Source organism: Hyperoodon ampullatus, assembly GCF_949752795.1.
Source record: "Hyperoodon ampullatus genome assembly, chromosome: 5".
NCBI classification, from domain to species: domain Eukaryota; kingdom Metazoa; phylum Chordata; class Mammalia; order Artiodactyla; family Ziphiidae; genus Hyperoodon; species Hyperoodon ampullatus.
The window spans coordinates 40,589,944-40,607,253 of NC_136918.1; the positions used below are offsets into that span (position 1 = coordinate 40,589,944).

The 17,310-nt window shown below is 41.9% G+C and overlaps 1 protein-coding gene across 1 annotated transcript in view; it reads right to left on the reverse strand.

The window, feature by feature from the left end:
* IL1RAP (interleukin 1 receptor accessory protein) overlaps positions 1-3,210 on the reverse strand; it is a gene marked incomplete at its 3' end in the record, with an annotated part of 113,047 nt that extends 109,837 nt beyond the window's left edge. Inside the window, exon 1 of the mRNA XM_079705074.1 lies at positions 2,123-3,210. The remainder of the gene's footprint in view (positions 1-2,122) is intronic.
* Positions 3,211-17,310: the final 14,100 nt, after the last annotated feature.

Here is a 17,310-nt window from a genome sequence, read left to right on the forward strand (position 1 = left end):
ATAGATAGCTAGTGGGAAGTAGCCACATAGCACAGGGAGATCAGCTCGGTGCTTTGTGACCACCTAGGGGGGTGGGATAGGGAGGGTGGGAGGGAGGGAGACACAAGAGGGAAGAGATATGGGAACATATGTATATGTATAACTGATTCACTTTGTTATAAAGCAGAAACTAACACACCATTGTAAAGCAATTATACTCCAATAAAGATGTTAAAAAAAAAAGTACTCCTTTGAATGGCAACTAGAAAGCTTGATTCCTGTAAGTCCCTTCCTGCTCTCCTGAGCCGTGTCTCTACATTAATTACAGCAACAGTTCTAGACGTCCCAAAGTATAGCACCTGAAGTTGTCACCCTAACTTGCTATGCCATAGGGACCCCTCTAAGTGGACAAAACACTGCAGGGGTGCATTGAATGGAGGTTATAGCTTTCTTATTCACTTGCTGTTCACTGTTGATATCTCAGCGATACAGCACTGGGTATAAGTGTGTGTTTTAAATAAGTCAAGACAAGTGAATGAACTGCTGTCTTTTGACAAGTGGAAAGCCAGGAGATATGATTTTCAAACATTCAGGAGTATGTGCTTGGAAGCACTGTCAGGGAAGTCTTATGGAATGGTCTAATTCAAAGATTGTGTGGATCTCCTGGGGATGCTAATGTACCTGCTCAGGTATGCTCTTGTAAAGAAGGCTTTCCTCTTTGCCCTGTGTTTGGTGTTCTGCACTTTGAGGGAAGGCAGTAAAAATCCTGCAAGAGGGTGAGGAATCAGACAGCTGGAACTGTAACACCTGGGTTACAAGGGGCCTGTTCTCTGGGTGGGAACAGACCTTAAAGGTAATGAAGTCCAAAAACTAAGGACAGATTTAGAACAGAGACACAGCAGAACCAGAGACGTGTCCCAAGAAAATTATCAAGCAGTGGTGCATTGAGTGAGATGAAGGGATGAGTGATAGAAAGGTGTCCGCTGAATGAATCTATGGAACTGCAGTGAGTGCTCTTGAATCATCAGGGGCTAAGTGGTCGCTTGATGGTTATCACCTCTGAACTTCAGTTTTCTCACTTATACTAATTCAGACCAAACTGACCTTGCAGAGTTGTTGTCAAATCAAATGTGATAATGGACATGCGAGTAATATGCAGATTGTAAGGCATTGGACCGACATATGGGGACACTCCTATTACCACTCAGTAAAACCAAAAAGCATTATTTTACTAAGTGAAACAAGTAATATTTATTTTATAGGATCTTCCTCTCAAAAGGATACTGACGTGGTTCGTAAGCCAATTTCATTTCAGTCAGTGTTCCAATTACGTATACACTTTCTCTTGCTCTTCACATACCACACAGGCAGAAGCATCAGGGGATTTTAAACAACAGTGATCTAGGTATGCCATAAGGATATTATAGCTGACAATATTAGCCCTAGATCAAATCGGCTTGGCTTGCAATGTACACAAATATTTTTTATTCCCAGGATGGTCCTGAACAACTTTCTATGATGACTCTGAGTCACCTCCCTCGGTGAGAATAGAAGAGAGCTCTGGGAATGCAAATTTTCTTCCTTGGATTATTATAATATAATGCTCATTAATTGCCCCGCCTATTCCCTTTCGAAGCTCCAATGCTTTGCATTGCCAGACCTGTCTAAAACACAGGTCTGATTACACCCTTCCCTTGCTCAAGAATATTCAGTGTTTCTCCCTGCCTTACAGGATTAAACACAAATTGCTCAACAGAGTATGTAAAGTCTTCAAAATACAGCCTCTGCTCACCTTTTGAAAGTCTGATCTTCAATGACCCCAGTGCTCATATACCATCTCCTGGTCAAACTGGACTCTGCCCCGGCAAGACACCCGATTCCCTCCTTCACTTTATGTTTTCACCCTGTTCCCTTTATCTGTAGTATCACTTGTGGTTTTTAACTGTGTCAATTTAGTTCAACTGGAATTATGTTTTCCAGAATCCCCTTCTCTGCATGGTTCTGAGTTAGGGTTGACCACAGGGAAATGTTCATGAGATTTGGAGAGGAGAAGTGAAGCAGTAGCAATTGCTTTGGGAGGGTCTGTCTAGGCACCTGGGTGCTATTGCAGCTCATGCACCTTATTGCTGATCTGACGGCTCACCTCTTAGGTGGGGGCAGCAGCCAGGCCCATGGCTCCTTCAGCTCCTGCTAGATCTCCTCCTTCACCTTCTTCATGCCCAAAGCCAGGTAAGTATGAAGCTCCATGGCTAAGAGCACCAGCTCCTTCTGCAGGCCACTCATACAGTATGGTTAGATACAGACAGAGATAGTTAAGGGTTGCAGTTTGTCCCCAGGTTGATCTCTTGCATTTCACTTCCAGCATTTCTTTTTTTTTTTTTTTTTTTTTTTTTGCGGTACGCGGGCCTCTCACTGTTGTGGTCTCTCCCGTTGCGGAGCACAGGCTCCGGACGCACAGGCTCAGCAGCCATGGCTCACGGGCCCAGCCGCTCCGCGACATGTGGGATCTTCCCGGACCGGGGCACGAACCCGCGTCCCCTGCATCGGCAGGCGGACTCTCAAGCACTGCGCCACCAGGGAAGCCCCATCACTTCCAGCATTTCTTCCTGACTGCCCGCCTAACACAGGCAGGGGCAACAGACTTCCTCACTGGCTCCTTCTCAGGGTCCTTAGTGACTCCCAACTGTCCCCTTTTGGGGTTTTCTTTGCCCACCTTCTCCCACAATTGTAAGACTAATCCCTATGATAAATTCCACATTCTATATCATTCATCCATATCATTTCTGCTTCCCTGGTCGGACCCTAGCTCATACGTCACTCCTCGCCACCAATCTATGTCCAAAACCTGCCTGTCCATCATTTCAAGATTCACTTCAAATGCCACTTCCTCATAAACCCCTTCCTGAGTGACACAGTTGCCTCTTCCTTTGAAACATCAAAATATTTTACCACGTATCTTTTAAAAGTTCTGTCATATACTCTTAGACTAATCCAAATATTATATAAGTTGTATTACAACCTCTGGTGCATCTTATCTTTCACAATGATCTATAAGTTCTTATTCTTCTGGAGTTGTGTTAGTGTGATTGCATTTTAATCTCCAAATCTCACCAGTGTCTTAACTACAGAAGGATCTCAAAAAATGCTTAGTGTCCAAAAGAGTAAATGAATTATCCATGCAACTACTCCCTTTTTAATAACACAGGTAAGGAAAACCCAATGCTACTGTGTATGGTGTAGCCTCACTTATATGGAGACTATTTCTAGAGCCACTTTACCTTTCCATTCTCTTCCCTTAGAGAAGAGCCTCTCCAATCCGAATCCAATGCTTTTTATTATCTTATACATGGTTCTAATAAAACTTGTTAGCTGACTCCATAGTCCACAACAAAGCAGAAACAGCTAATTGTATGGAGAATAGATAACTGCTAGAGCAAAACATGCTGAAAGCAAGAAGTAATAGCAGACAATGAAAGAGAAAGCGGACAGAAAATTTATGAAAATCAGATTACACAAATTTAAAGTATACCAGTTTGGGGCCATTTAGTATATAGGTAAATGATCTCACCTTAATAAATCCTAAAAGAATTACAGCCTACTCCAACAAACTGTCCTGAGTCACCAACATTTAGTAATGCTACATATTTTAGAATAATCTCCCTCTGAAACTATTTTTTAAAACAAAAAATTTAAAAGAAAGTTACATATTGAAATTTCACCATTAAAAAATCCAATAGTAGCTCCCATTCTCAGAAAAAAAGAGGATTTTTATTTTTTATCATGCATTTATTCAACAAATAAGTAGTGAGAGTTAACTATGATTAAGGCACTGTTCTCGTGTGTGTGTGTGTGTGTGTGTGTGTGTACTTTTCCTCCAAGAAAATCATCAAACTTGGGAGAAGTGGGACAATAAAAATTACACCTTTTAAATATCTCATAAAGCAAAAAATAAATAAATAAACAGCAGTCATTGTAAATCAGCACCACATTGGTTTCTTACAAAAAAGCAAGTAAATGCAGCCAACAAAATAGGACTGAGTTCATTGTTGCCAGCTTCTTCCAGGGCAAAATAAACTGTCAACTAGAATGAAGCTGCTTGCCTTCCCCACACAGCCTTTGCCTCATTTCTCTGCCAAGCATCTCTTCCCGGCAGGGAAGGTCCCTGGAGACTCTACAGGTGTTACAACCCTGTACAGTTTGCTTTGGAAGAAAAATGTGGAGAAAAACACATATAAGAAATACTTGTTTTCATCATCACAGCCCCCAATACACACAAGGAGGCAACTGTGGCACTTTCTAATTTTTCCCCCTGGTTTAATTCACATAGGTTGGAAATAGGATTGAATGAGATAATGAAAATAAAGCACTCAGCACAGCTCCTGGCACACAAGAAGCACTGGATCAATATCAGTGATTATGATTAGAAGGGGTCCTAAACGTCCGGCAAGCTTTGTAAATAGCCTCATTAAGTGTTATCTGGGACAAAATTTGAGTCTTCGGCTGTTTTTCCTTTGTCACCCAGAATGCTCTGGGGCCACCACTAGAATATAAAATAATTTTTCAGCAAGCCAGCTTTGGCTGGGGAAAGGATGGGCAGTGCTGCCTACAGGGATGTTTGGAGTAGAGAAACAGGGCGGTCCTACAGCACCTTTGCCCCCATGCAGTTCCCCAGGACTGGCCCTTCTACCTACAGGAGTGCCATGCTGAGGGCAAGGTACCAGAATGGATTCTGGAACAAAATTAACATCACTGATTATATGATTGGATTTTTGGCTTTGATTTTTAAAGGAAGTGAATAAAACTAGCATAACTGAAAAACTAAGGAGTATGTAAGTGTAAGCAAGTTTGGAGAGGTTGTTTTAGTTCAAAAAATAAAAATAGCGTAAGTGGACCGAGCACTAATTAAATTGCAGGCACTCTGCTAAGTACTCTATAAACATATTTAATCCTAAAACAGTTCTATAACCTTATGCCAATAACACAAACGAGGAAACAGGTTTAGAGATGTGAAGTAATTTTACTATAGCCCAGGGGTAGTAAGTAGCATTACCCTGCCCAGGTTATCTCAGTCTAAAACCCACACATTTACTACTATATGCTAATGAAATAATGCAACTTAAAAGGTCATGCATTCATTCACTGATTCAATACATTTATTGAACTATTCCTTCACAGGAGGCACCGTGAAGTGGGACTAGTAGAGATACATAAAATATTCAGGGTCACTTCTTACAATCACAGGGCAGTATGGTATAGTGGTTAAGCTTGCCCAAGTTCAAATACTGACTCTACTGTCAACTAAGTCTGTGAGCTTGGGCTCAGTTTTCTCTTCTGTAAAATAGTGATTATAATAGTACCTGCCTCTCTTAAATTTATTCTGAGATTTTGATAAGCTAATATTTGTAAAGCTTATGTTATTACGAGGCATGTATGAGCCTGCATATCCATGTGTCAGTAAAGACTTCATGGAGGAGTTCTACCTCTTGAGAGAAGAGTTAGGCACCTTTTAGACTTTTAGAGCCAGAAAGAAGAAATTGATCTAATATGGAATTAAATTTGTCTTTCACACACTCTTCAGCACGGCAGATTTCAGAAACTGGTACCTAAAGTCTCATAAAGAAATAGCTCTAGGTCCAGTGTTTTGGGGGACTGATTACATAAAACACCTACACAAGAACTGTAAAATTTCCAGCTGAATTGAATTGAGCAACATCACTTAACATATCCATCTATTACTTAGTGCATTCGGAAAAAATAATGATACCGTTTGAGAAAAAGAAAAGGAATCTGATTTTGCCTATTTAGCCTGCTTTTTTCTGTTGTTGTTTTGTTGGACATTCTAATGGGAAAGAAAGGCCATGAATGACAGATCAATGAGACTGAGCTGTCTTCTCATTTGTCCTTAGGAACCTCCATGAGGTCAGCACAGTTTTCATCTTAGAAATGAATTCTTCCATTCTCCTTCACTCTCTGTTTGAGGTTCCAAATATGTCAAATCTGGTCATCATTCTACTTTAGTCCTTTCAGTGACTTCCTGCTGCATTTTGCATAAAATCCAAACTCCTTACCTTGGCTTGTAAGGCCAGCCTGATCTAGCCCCTGCTTATCTTAGAACCTTAGTTCCAGCCCTTCTCTCCCTCTTACCAGGCCCTGCCACCTCAACCATGAACAGACCGACCCTGGCTCCTTCTCAGGCTTTTTTTTTTTCTTAGCTCAGACATCACCTACTCAGAGTTGTCTTCCCTGACCACCCTATTTAAAACTGCCTCTCCTCCACAGCCCTCCAACATTGCTGTTGTTGCCACTGTTTTAATCTCAGCCCCTTATTTCTTACCTTGAAATCACGTGTATGTCTTCTGTTTGTTTGTTTGTTGTCCGTTCACATATATATATATATATTTTTTTGTATCTCTCCCAAACTATTCTTAGTAATGCTAACAGCAAGGAATTACCTTAACACCTCTGTCTCCCAAGGCAATTTTGGATAACTTCTAAATGTATGTATATACACACTTACATCTACACACGTACATATGCATACACATAAATTTATACTTCAATATTCTAAATATATGGTCAATATTCTAAATATATATGCCCACATCGATATGTATATGTGTATGTGTATAAGTGTGTATATATATATATATGTGTGTATATATAACAAATTTTTTATTTCAATATTATATACCTCTATAATTCATTTCCTTATCTATTTCTTTCTACTCGTTGAGGATAAATAATACTAACATCTATACTTTTATTTGTTCATCATTTACTCATGATGATATTTGCATCATTTAGGCAGATACTATTTGCTAAGACACTATTTTAGGCACCCAGGATACAGCAGTGAGGAAAACAAAGGTCCCTGCCCTTGTGGATTTGACACTCTAGTGGGGCTATACTAAACAGTTGACAGGCTAAACAAATTAATTAAATAGTATGTGGAAGCTGATAAGGTGACAACCGCTATGGACAAGAGAAAAAGTTGAGTAAGTGAGATCAGGAATGGCAGGAGTGGAGATGGGAATAAATATAGATATAGAGGTCTATCCAACCAGGAGATAGCTAGAGCAGGCTTATTACCATTTCACAGAAAAGGAAACTAAGTCTGGACAGGCTAAGCAAGCTGTACCTAGGATTCAAACCCAACTCTGACTTCAAAGCCAGCCAACTTTTCACCACCCACTTTATCCATTCAACCCCCAAACCCTGCTACTGTCTCACACTGTAACTGGCAAACTGAAGTCTAATCTTCCAGAAAAGAGCTATTGAGTGTGTATTATCGTTCTCAAGTGTCCATCATTTCTTTAAGTGGAAAAAAACCCTGTATCTATTTCAGTGAGAGTCTAGCTTCTTCCATGGGCACTAAATTAGCTCAAAAGAAGAAAGGAGAAAATATGCACTCATAATGCTACAGTCCAAATTAAAGCTAAATATTTTATCCCTTTACTGCTTTGTAGAAGATTATGGTAATTAATGGTGATAGAGAGCTTGCTTTATATTAAAAAAAAAGCTCTCCTTTTATTTCCCCCCAAAACAATGTCACTGTGCCTAACCCAGGTGTCTGTGTACTCCTCCCACCCCGAAACCTGGATCCAGAGGGAGAAAACAGTTTGCAGGTTGTGGGAATGTAGCAGAATCACATCCTTAAGGACATAGAAAGTGTCTTTATGGATGTGACTCCTAACGCAGTGGTCACTTGTGATTCTCATTGAGGCCAAGGAGGCTGCCAGGTATCTGGATTTGATGATGCTCCACATGCTGACATGTGGATGCCTCTGTGGAACTAAGAGTATGGATCTATTCTTAGCTTTTCATGGTGTCTCCTAAGTCATTACCTTCCAGGCACAGATTCATAGAACAACATGCCTTAGAGAGGACCTTGTCCAGGTTCCTCACTCTGGAGGTTAGAAAAAGGCCTCTTAGAGAAGGAAAAACCACTAACCAGTACCAGGGCTGTTGCACTGAATGATTGAGAGGGAAAAAGCATAACCTTGGAGTGAGAAATCTAGGGTGCAAGTCCCAACTCCACTATTCGCTGGCTGTGTGGCCTTAGAAAATATTTAGCCTCTCAGACTCAGGATGTAAAATGGTGTTGAGAACAATTACTTTGATTACCTCAGATTATTGTTAGAAAAAATTACTTGTGTGCATGTTCATATATAATAGTAAGTATTTTGAGGGCTTAAAATTCTATAAAAAAACAAAAACTGTTAATTTGAATCTAGGTCTTCTACTTTCTAATCCAATATTGATTTGGGCATGCAGTTGAATATCTCCGTAGTTGTTAATCATAATTAAGGTTAAAATCCCCACATACCAGGCTCTTAACAAATGTTTTGGCACCTGGCTGACACCTACCAAAAGCTGGATGAAATGGGTTTTATTATCCCCTTTTTACAGATGATGAGCATAAAGTAGGGATAGACGAAATAACTTATCTAAGGTCAAATCCAGGGAAGGTGGTCTGATGCTAAAGCCCATGATGTTACACAACCACAATTTTAGGTCACCATAGCATCTAACCATAGCTGGCGTAAGAAACTATGTTATCTATGAAAAGAACATCTTCAGAAATGACGGGTTATCTTTTCTGTTGCCTTTAGCGCTGACTGGGAAAAGAGGAAGCCAGTGTAATCATAAGGACTTATGTGTCAGACAGGAAGAAATTACAGGCATCTCCTACATATAAACTAGACGTAAAAGGTCACCTGCCCTCATGTCCAATTATATCAAATAATAGCTGGACTGGTATGAATTCTTCACTGCTTTTAGAAAGTGAGATCGAAGCTCACTGCAGCTGCCCACTTCCCTGGAAACTTCCTACTTTCTTTCAGGTAATGTATTTAGGACACTTGACACTGGCCTTGTTGTCAGTATATGCAAGCAGGAACTTCAGTGTCCTCCTTCATTGTGCTTGCTGCAAAATGTCCTGTATTATTGGGATAAAAATGTCTTTTTCCACGACTGAGCCAGTGGTGTTCAATCTTATTAGAGTCTGTGACTCCTTACCATTTGTCTGATTTTGTGACCACAAAATTAAAAAACAATAAAATAAAGTTACCTTATTAGTCTGTAGAGATGGCCTTTGAAATAATTAATGATATGATAAAGTATGAGAAAACTAGAAAGCCAATGCTGGGCGTACCTGACACAGCATGAATCCATCATCTATTTAACTCAACCTTTTGAGTACAGGGCACTGTGCTAGGCATGGGGCAGGATAAAACATGCCCTCAGCTGCTTGGGTGCTAATCAGGGACTTGGACAAGAATACAAAGGGACAAATTACTGGCCCACAGTTAAAAAAGAAACTTAAAAAAAAAGTTTAATTATAATATATAGAGAAAGAATATGTTACAAGCATTTAAAGGGTTCTCCAAAACTGGGAAGAATCAAGAAGGGATTTGAGTAGTAGGTTTGGGAAGGAAAGCAGGGGAAAGGAGATAGCACCTGAGGTGGCATGAGGACACAAGGAGGGGACATTTATGGATCTAGTTATACGAGTCCTCAGGTCTTACGCTGTGGTGTCTAGTAAACATGGGATAGTAGACCGAAGAGCTTTGTGCTCAGGCACACACATCTAATTCTCACTAATTGGATAACTGTGGGCAATTCTCTAAGTCTCTCAGAACCTCAGTTCTTTCATCTGTAAAAGGTAGACAATAATATGGACCTGAGAGTTATTTTTATGCTTAAATTAAATGACAGAAGTACATGCACCAATGAATGCTGATTTCCCTTGCCCTCCTCTGTTTAACCAGAAAATAGATTTCTTGGCATAATACAATCAGGGTATTTTCTCTTTATTCCCCTTTCAATCTTTAGCCTTGACTTTTACAAAGAGATGTGGCAATAGAATTTCAGAGTTGAAAGGAATCTTAAAAAAAAATGACAATGTATTGTAGCAGAAGAGCCTTAGAGATGAACTAGACCAGCTGTCTCATACTTTAGGCCCAAAGGTAAAGTGACTTCCCAGGCACAGGCAAGATAATACCAGGATCAGAAAGACAGGATGGGGATGGGTGGGTCATGGGTCCTAATTCACATCCTCACTTCTAGTCCAGAGGCTGCACAATTTCAGGTCTTTCCTAGCTCTGAAATGAAATGCAAAGATGAGTCTCAGCATTGGTGCTTGCTTTGTGTTACGCGATAAGGTCCTGCTATTTAACCTCTCTGAGTCTCAGGCGGCTCAAAAAATAGACAGGATTGGGCTTCCCTGGTGTCGCAGTGGTTGAGAGTCCACCTGCCGATGCAGGGGACACGGGTTCGTGCCCCGGTCCGGGAAGATCCCACATGCTGCAGAGTGGCTGGGCCCGTGAGCCATGGCCGCTGAGCCTGCACGTCCGGAGCCTGTGCTCCGCAACGGGAGAGGCCACAGCAGTGAGAGGCCCACGTATCACAAAAAAAAAAGAAAACAAAAAAAAAAAAACACAGGATTACTGCCAGGACTGAATGAGATGACAGATGTAAAACACTCAGTACAAGCCATGATGGAGTTCACTGAAGGGCGGCTATTAAATTTTGATTTTCACAACTGAACAGACTAATAAACTGAAAGAACTGATGGCAGAAGAAAGAATTCATGTTCATTAAACACCTCCTATGAAAAAGGCACTGAGAAAGAGACTCAAGCTTCTAGGTAGGCATCAGTGTTCCTGTTTCCCAGCTGAGGAGACCGAGGCACATCTCAACATAATAATTTGCCTGAGGTACCCTCCAGACGCTAAGACTCCACACTGCCACAGCTGCTAGAGCTAGGCAGAACATGGTCAGGCTAGAAGGAGGTCTCCTAACAAACTTGTCAGTGTAAACCATGCATTCTCACTTTCAAAAAGGAGAAAAAAAAAAAAAAAAAAAAGAGCAAATCAGTAGCTAACCTGATTTAATCCCCCAAAATATAAGATACCAAATGTTCTGTAACCTTCCTGTTCTTTGGGGTTTTTATTCTTCCACAGAACAATTTCCAAAATGAGCAAAGAGCACAGTAGGTGGCTCTCTTTAATATTTCACGGGCAAGACAATAGTGACTCAACAGATCCTACATCTGTGTCACCAGCAAAAGCCTGACAAAGTTGAGCAACAAATGAAACTGTGTATATTGGAGATAACCTTTATTTTTTCCTTCTGCTTCTTCCTCTGATTTTCTCCAGCTACATTCTGCTTTTCTAACTGTGCCAGGTTAAGATGCCGCTGACTGCCTACCTTTTGGCAAAAGCAAACATATGCTTCCAAAGGCCAAACGCAAGGAGCACAGCGTTTCTCCCCAAACTGCCTTTACAAGCCTGTCTGCTTGCTGCAAAGCAAAGAAACCTAAAGGCCTGTGAGAAGTCTCAACAGATAAATGGCCCCATTGCCTGGGCCGGAAACCGATCTGTTCATTTTCCTACATAAGCTTGCAGCCGTCAGTTTCCACAGGGAGGATTGAAACTCCAGACCAATGATCAGCATCACCAGCCAGCAGTGGCCTTTCCTGCGAATGCTGCCTCTGTACACTGTTCACTATATTCCATCCTTTCTGACTTTGGAATTAGCAAAAGAAGAGAAAAATGGTATGGTCACTCATGGTATTCGTTCCTCAATCTTCTTAACAGCCTGCGTATTATCACGAGGATGGCAGAAAAAAGAAACCACTCAGAACAGGAAGAAAAACATGACATAATTCTAAGCTTTATGTCTTCATAGTACCCTCACTCCTAGGAATTGAAGGTACATTACTTCAAACACATGTGAGTCGGCAGGCTGCCTTAGAGATCATCACCCTGAAACTTCCTCTCCTGAGAGCTGGCCCCACTAAACTCTACAGATCATAGTTCTCTTAGCAAGGAAATATCCTCTTTGGGACAAAAAGGATACCCTGAAATCACCAAACAAATAAGGTCAACCCAACAACTGAAGTAAATTGTTAAAGATCTCATTGGAGAGATGACAGGGTGTGATGGAAAAGCCCTTAACTAGAAGTCCAAAAGCTGTGATCTGTATTCCCAAGGCTGAAACTTATGAACCATGTGACCCTGGGCAACTTCCCATTTCTCTGACTCTTATTCAATTTTTTTCTCAATAAACTGAGATCAACTAAGAAGAAATATCATTTAATGAGCACTTACTCACTACATGTACTTTACATTATATTACTTAATTTAATCCTCACATGCATCCTTGGGGTAAGCTTTTTTTTTTTTTTCACTTTAGAATTGGATAAAGCAGAAACTCTAAATGGTGAAATAAATTGCTTAGTATTACCCAGCTACATAGGAATTAGAGCTGAAATCTGAATTTGACAACAAAACCAGCTTTTTTCATACTTTATCATATCATTATATTATCCTTCCACTATTAATATGTCCGCCATGTCCTTCTCTCAAGGCTACTGCAAGTAACAAGGAAGATAATATATATGGAATACACTGTGGAAATTTTAAAGTTATATATATATATATATATATATATATTTGGTAACAAATAATCTCTATAAGGAGAAAGGGTATAACTGACTATCCTTTCTTTAAAAAACCAGAACTAAAAGGAATTAGCTTTCAATCTCCCATCCCCTTGTTCTGACCTTATTTTGAACATTCTCCTTTTCCCTACAAGTCCCCAGTCTCTCAGGCACGCGTTCAGATGTATCCTGGCCAGCTCATCATAATGCATGCACACGGAACAGGCTGACGGAAGCAAGCGATCCAATCCTCTGCAAATGTCTGGTGCGGGAGCTACCTAAGAGGGTACCACCGAAGTCTTTCCTTTCCTCAAGGTGTATCACGTCCCTGCTCTGCATACATCAATAACACAGGCATATGTGATGGACTGTGGAGCAGGTAGCCAACTATAAATACTGGATGCTCAGTTCAGGGACTTAAGGCATAGCCAGGGGATGATAGTAAAAACTGTATGAAGTCAATCAGAATAAAATCAATTGTTATGAGCCAGGTGGGGGGTATGTAAAGGACACTATTTCATTTTAAAATATCAATAATGCCAGTAATAAAGGAAGCCTAGTGAGGGCACATGTGGATGTTTGTGTTTATATGAGGCAAGTTTGTGTCCAAAAGAGACTGAATTTAGCAGCATCACTGTATAATCCAAAAGAAATACACGGGAATCTTGTTGTTTTCCTATATTAGCTGAGAAATATAAAGCTGTTTGTCTGACCTGACACAGGGGGAAAAAAGCGCTTAGAACGGTCTGTGACACAGATGAAACTTGCAACTTCTCCCCTTGTCTTTCTACCTCTCATCAAATTCAAGACCCTCTTTGCCAGTAAAGGATGCCTCAGATCAAAGTTTCACAGACCTGAGGCTTGGCCTAAAAACTAGCAGGGCATTGGCATCACTGGGAAACATTTTATACACCAAGTCAAGCATCTACGATCAAAGTCACATGTAGAGGGCATTCAGAAAACACTATAAAAGACCTGTTCAAACTCCAAAGAAGAAAAAACCACAACATCTAGATTAAAAAAAAAAAAAAAAAGTCACCCTATCTGAAAATTCAGCTTCCTAAAAACCCACTGTCTCCAAGGTTACTATGCAGTAATATTTATAATTGTTGCCATCAATGTCAAACTGAACAGGTGCCAAGCCAGGCACTGTTCTAAGCATGTTATTTGAATTATCCTGTTTCATCCTCCCAAGTGCCCTAAGGGATCATTATGACCGTGAAAATCTCCATTTTATGGCTGGAAAAAAAAAACAAAACAAAACTGAGTATCAGAAAGATTGGATAACTTGCCCAAGTTCACACGGCTAATAGGTGGCAGAGTTGGAGTGAAGGCCAGGTAAATCCTCCTCCTCAGCTGGTAGCTAACCTAGAAGTGTTTCACAATTTCACAACCAGCGGGTGGAGGCAAGACAGACTGGGAACTGGCTCTTAAAGGAAACGGCAGAAGTTTGCTTTTGTGTTTGTGATTTTTCTCTTTAACTCAGCTTCCTTGCTCCCTCCCAGGGCTTAGAAGTGAGAGGGGCTATGGCTCCGTGAGGTCAGCTATTCCTGTAAGAGAAGCATCCTATTTCCCACAGGACGACCGGCCCCGCTTCCCTTGGGGCTGGAGAGAGCACTGTACCAAACGAGGTGACTGGCGCCCGGACGTCCCTCACCTCTCCACGGACTCTACCAGGAGTCTGACGGACACCCTCGGCGGAGCATCCTTCTGAGAAAACAGGTCAGGGGAAGAGAAAGAGAGGCTGCAAGCAGCCTTTACCCAGGCTGTCACAGGTCCAAGCTGGAAACGACGTGATACCCAGTGGCAACGCTGGGACACACTGCCCCCTTCTATCCTCACCGTTCACAGCAGCACTCCAGAGAAACCAAGGCCGGGGGTATACCGGGGTACATCCCTTAAAGAGCTGGGAGACGGCTGCAGTGACGCGCAGCCCTCACACAACTGCGTTGCTTAAATGCCTACAAAGCGAAGACGGGACTCTGGACAGTGGGTTCGAGTCCTGCCCACGGCACTAACTTAGCTGTGATCTATCCCAGCCGCTGTCTCGCTCTGTGCCTCAGTTTGCCCTTCTGTAAAATAGGGTTGAAGGAGACGATGCTTAAGAATTCTTCCACCTTGAGATTCTGTAGATCGGTGATCCCCCGAGCCCTCATCACCGCGCGAGACTCACCTTTCCTGGGAGGCAGAGCGGGCGCAGCGAAGGCGGCGGGGATGGGTGCAGGATCGCCCAGCACCGCGTCTTTCGGTGCGCTTGGCCAAAGCAGAGTCCCTGGGACCCGGATCCGGCCAGTCTTCCAGCAACGAGCCTCTTACTTTCCGCCGCACTTTCTTTTTTCCCCCTTTGGGGCTCCTCCCCTGCCGCTGCGCGATTGGCCGGCGCTGCGCGGCTGCCGCTCCACCCTCCGCCTCGCCAGCCACCAGCGCTCCCCAGAGCGGAGGCCGCGGGGCGGCACCGAGATCGGCCCCGCCCGCGGCGAGGAGGAGCGGCGCCGGGCCAGCGGCCGGCAAGAGGCTGCGCTAGGCCTTTCAGCCACCGCCTGTGCCGGCTGGACCGCGCAGGAAGGGACAGCGTGGGTCCTGCAGCTTGGCACGATGCCAGGGGCCCTGGGGAGATGCGTCCCCGGCTATACACATAGACGCACACTTGCGCTCATTGCAAGATCCTGGCCTCACAGTCGAGATCGCCTTTTCTTTCCGGCTCTGTGTATTTAGCTCTCGTGCTGCACCAAGGCCATAAATCAATTCAGGCCGCAGGATTTGAGCCCCCATCGTGTGCCAAGCCCAGAGCGCGACGGGAAGAAACAGACTCAATCTCGGTGGTCTGGCGCTCCTCTCCGCTACAAAAGTGACAGTCATGGGAACAAACTACTGCTCAGGACAGCCAAAAGGAACCTGTATTTTCCACTGATGTATACCCAGTGTGCCTAGGACGGTGCCTGGCACAAAGTAGGCACTCAATACATGTGCACTGAATGAGTGAATGAATGAAATAATCATTATAGAAGCAAACAATCTCAAAAGAATTACTCCCTTTCATGCACTCCCGTTTCTCCAGATTTCTGAGAGAGCCCTCCGCCACCCTCTAACACTCTAGATGGTAGTCTGTATAGTCATCCTGAGAAGCTTTACAATGACTGTCAACTCCTTTGCTCAAGAACCTTCTCTTGTTCTCTATCGCTAGTCCATCACAATGTCTTCCTGACTGGCAAGGCCCTTCATCACTTTTCCCCATTTCTGGGACTCCCTAACAAAAGCTATCTACCAAGTTGACTTGTCTCTTCACACATGCTTTACTCCACCACCTCCATGACTTTTCTTCTGCTCTTAGAGTTACCTAATTGAATCGTATTTATTTATTTATCCAAGAAATTGAGATCCAAAGAAAGCAATTAAAGAGACGGGGAAAAAAGACAGGAAAGAAGAAAAGGTCCTCATGAACTAGTAGGTGGAAGTAGGAGGTGCCAGTCTCTAGGTACCAGCTAAAGATGGACAGTAGTGCAAAACTCACACAATGCCCCTGCCCTCAAAGGGTTTAACTCCCCAAGGGAAAACCACAGTATAATTGAAGCTGTAGCAATGTTCATGTTGTTTCATTTATTGATATCGCTTATGGAAATTAATCCTGAGAAATGATTTGTCTCTGGATATCTGGCACACAGTACATGCTCACGACATTGTTATTAAGCCAAAAAGGAAACAATAGAAAATTTTAAAAGTTTATTGTATGAAGCAGAAGTAAAACTGCTCTTTGATATATTATTCACTCATTAAATATATTTCAGGGCATCCAATTTTTTTCTTATATAATACATTCATTGAACACTCTTGTAACATGTGCTTACAATGCAGCAGGCACTTTGCATGTATCAGCTAATTCTCACAATAATTTATAAGGTACTATTATTATCTCCAATTTATAGATGAGACATAGAGAAGTTGTATCTTGTCCAAGGCCACAAACCTACAAGAAGAGAATGCAAAATGAGAACTGAGGCAGTCTCCTTGCTCTTAACTACCCAACTAGATGGTCTCATGTGCTTTCTAGAAGTCCTTACTCTGTGTCAGGCACACGTTGGTGATTCAGAACTGAACCAGACATAGTCTTTCACTTTGAGGAGCTACTCATAGTTTAATGAGGATGATGTCATATAGACAAGTCATCACTGTATTAAATATTGTAATTTTAAGACAACATAAGTGACTGGGAATGAAAATGGTTAGATAACCAATGCTGTATATTCACACAATAAAGTATTTGCTGCCATAATTAACAGACTATGAAACTGTGTCTACAAAGGAAAAGGCTTACAATATAGTTAGTCAGGTTGTATAAAATGTATGAAAACATGGACAGTAATTGAAAGAAATGTGGAAAGTGTTAATGTGTCAGAATTATGGGAGTATTTTTCTTTTTTAAATGTGCTTAACAGCAAAATTTTATTGTAACAATTAAAAAATGTTTGAAAACTCACATACTAGGCATTCAATGGACAACTGTGGCCTAAGTGAATGAATGAATGAGGCTGCAGACTCATTGGTGTCAGTGCCTAACAGTATTGGGTGCATAAGAAATGCTCAGAAAAATATTTTGAAATTGACTGAATATTTGGAAAAGCATCATTACTCTCTTCTTCCCTCTGCTACTAACCTCTACTTCTTTTTTCAGGTTATCTTTAATAATTTTGCAGTAGTTCTAAGGGGGCCACAGAATTTTGCTTTCTCCTTGAACCCAGTCCAGTCAGACTTTTGTCCCTAATACTCCATAGTTAAGGTATCTAATGACTTTCACTTTGCCAAATTCAGTGGTCAATTTGTGGTCTTCATCTTACTTGACCTATTTAGCAGCATCAGACACAGTTGTTCAGTTTCTCCTTCAAACTCCT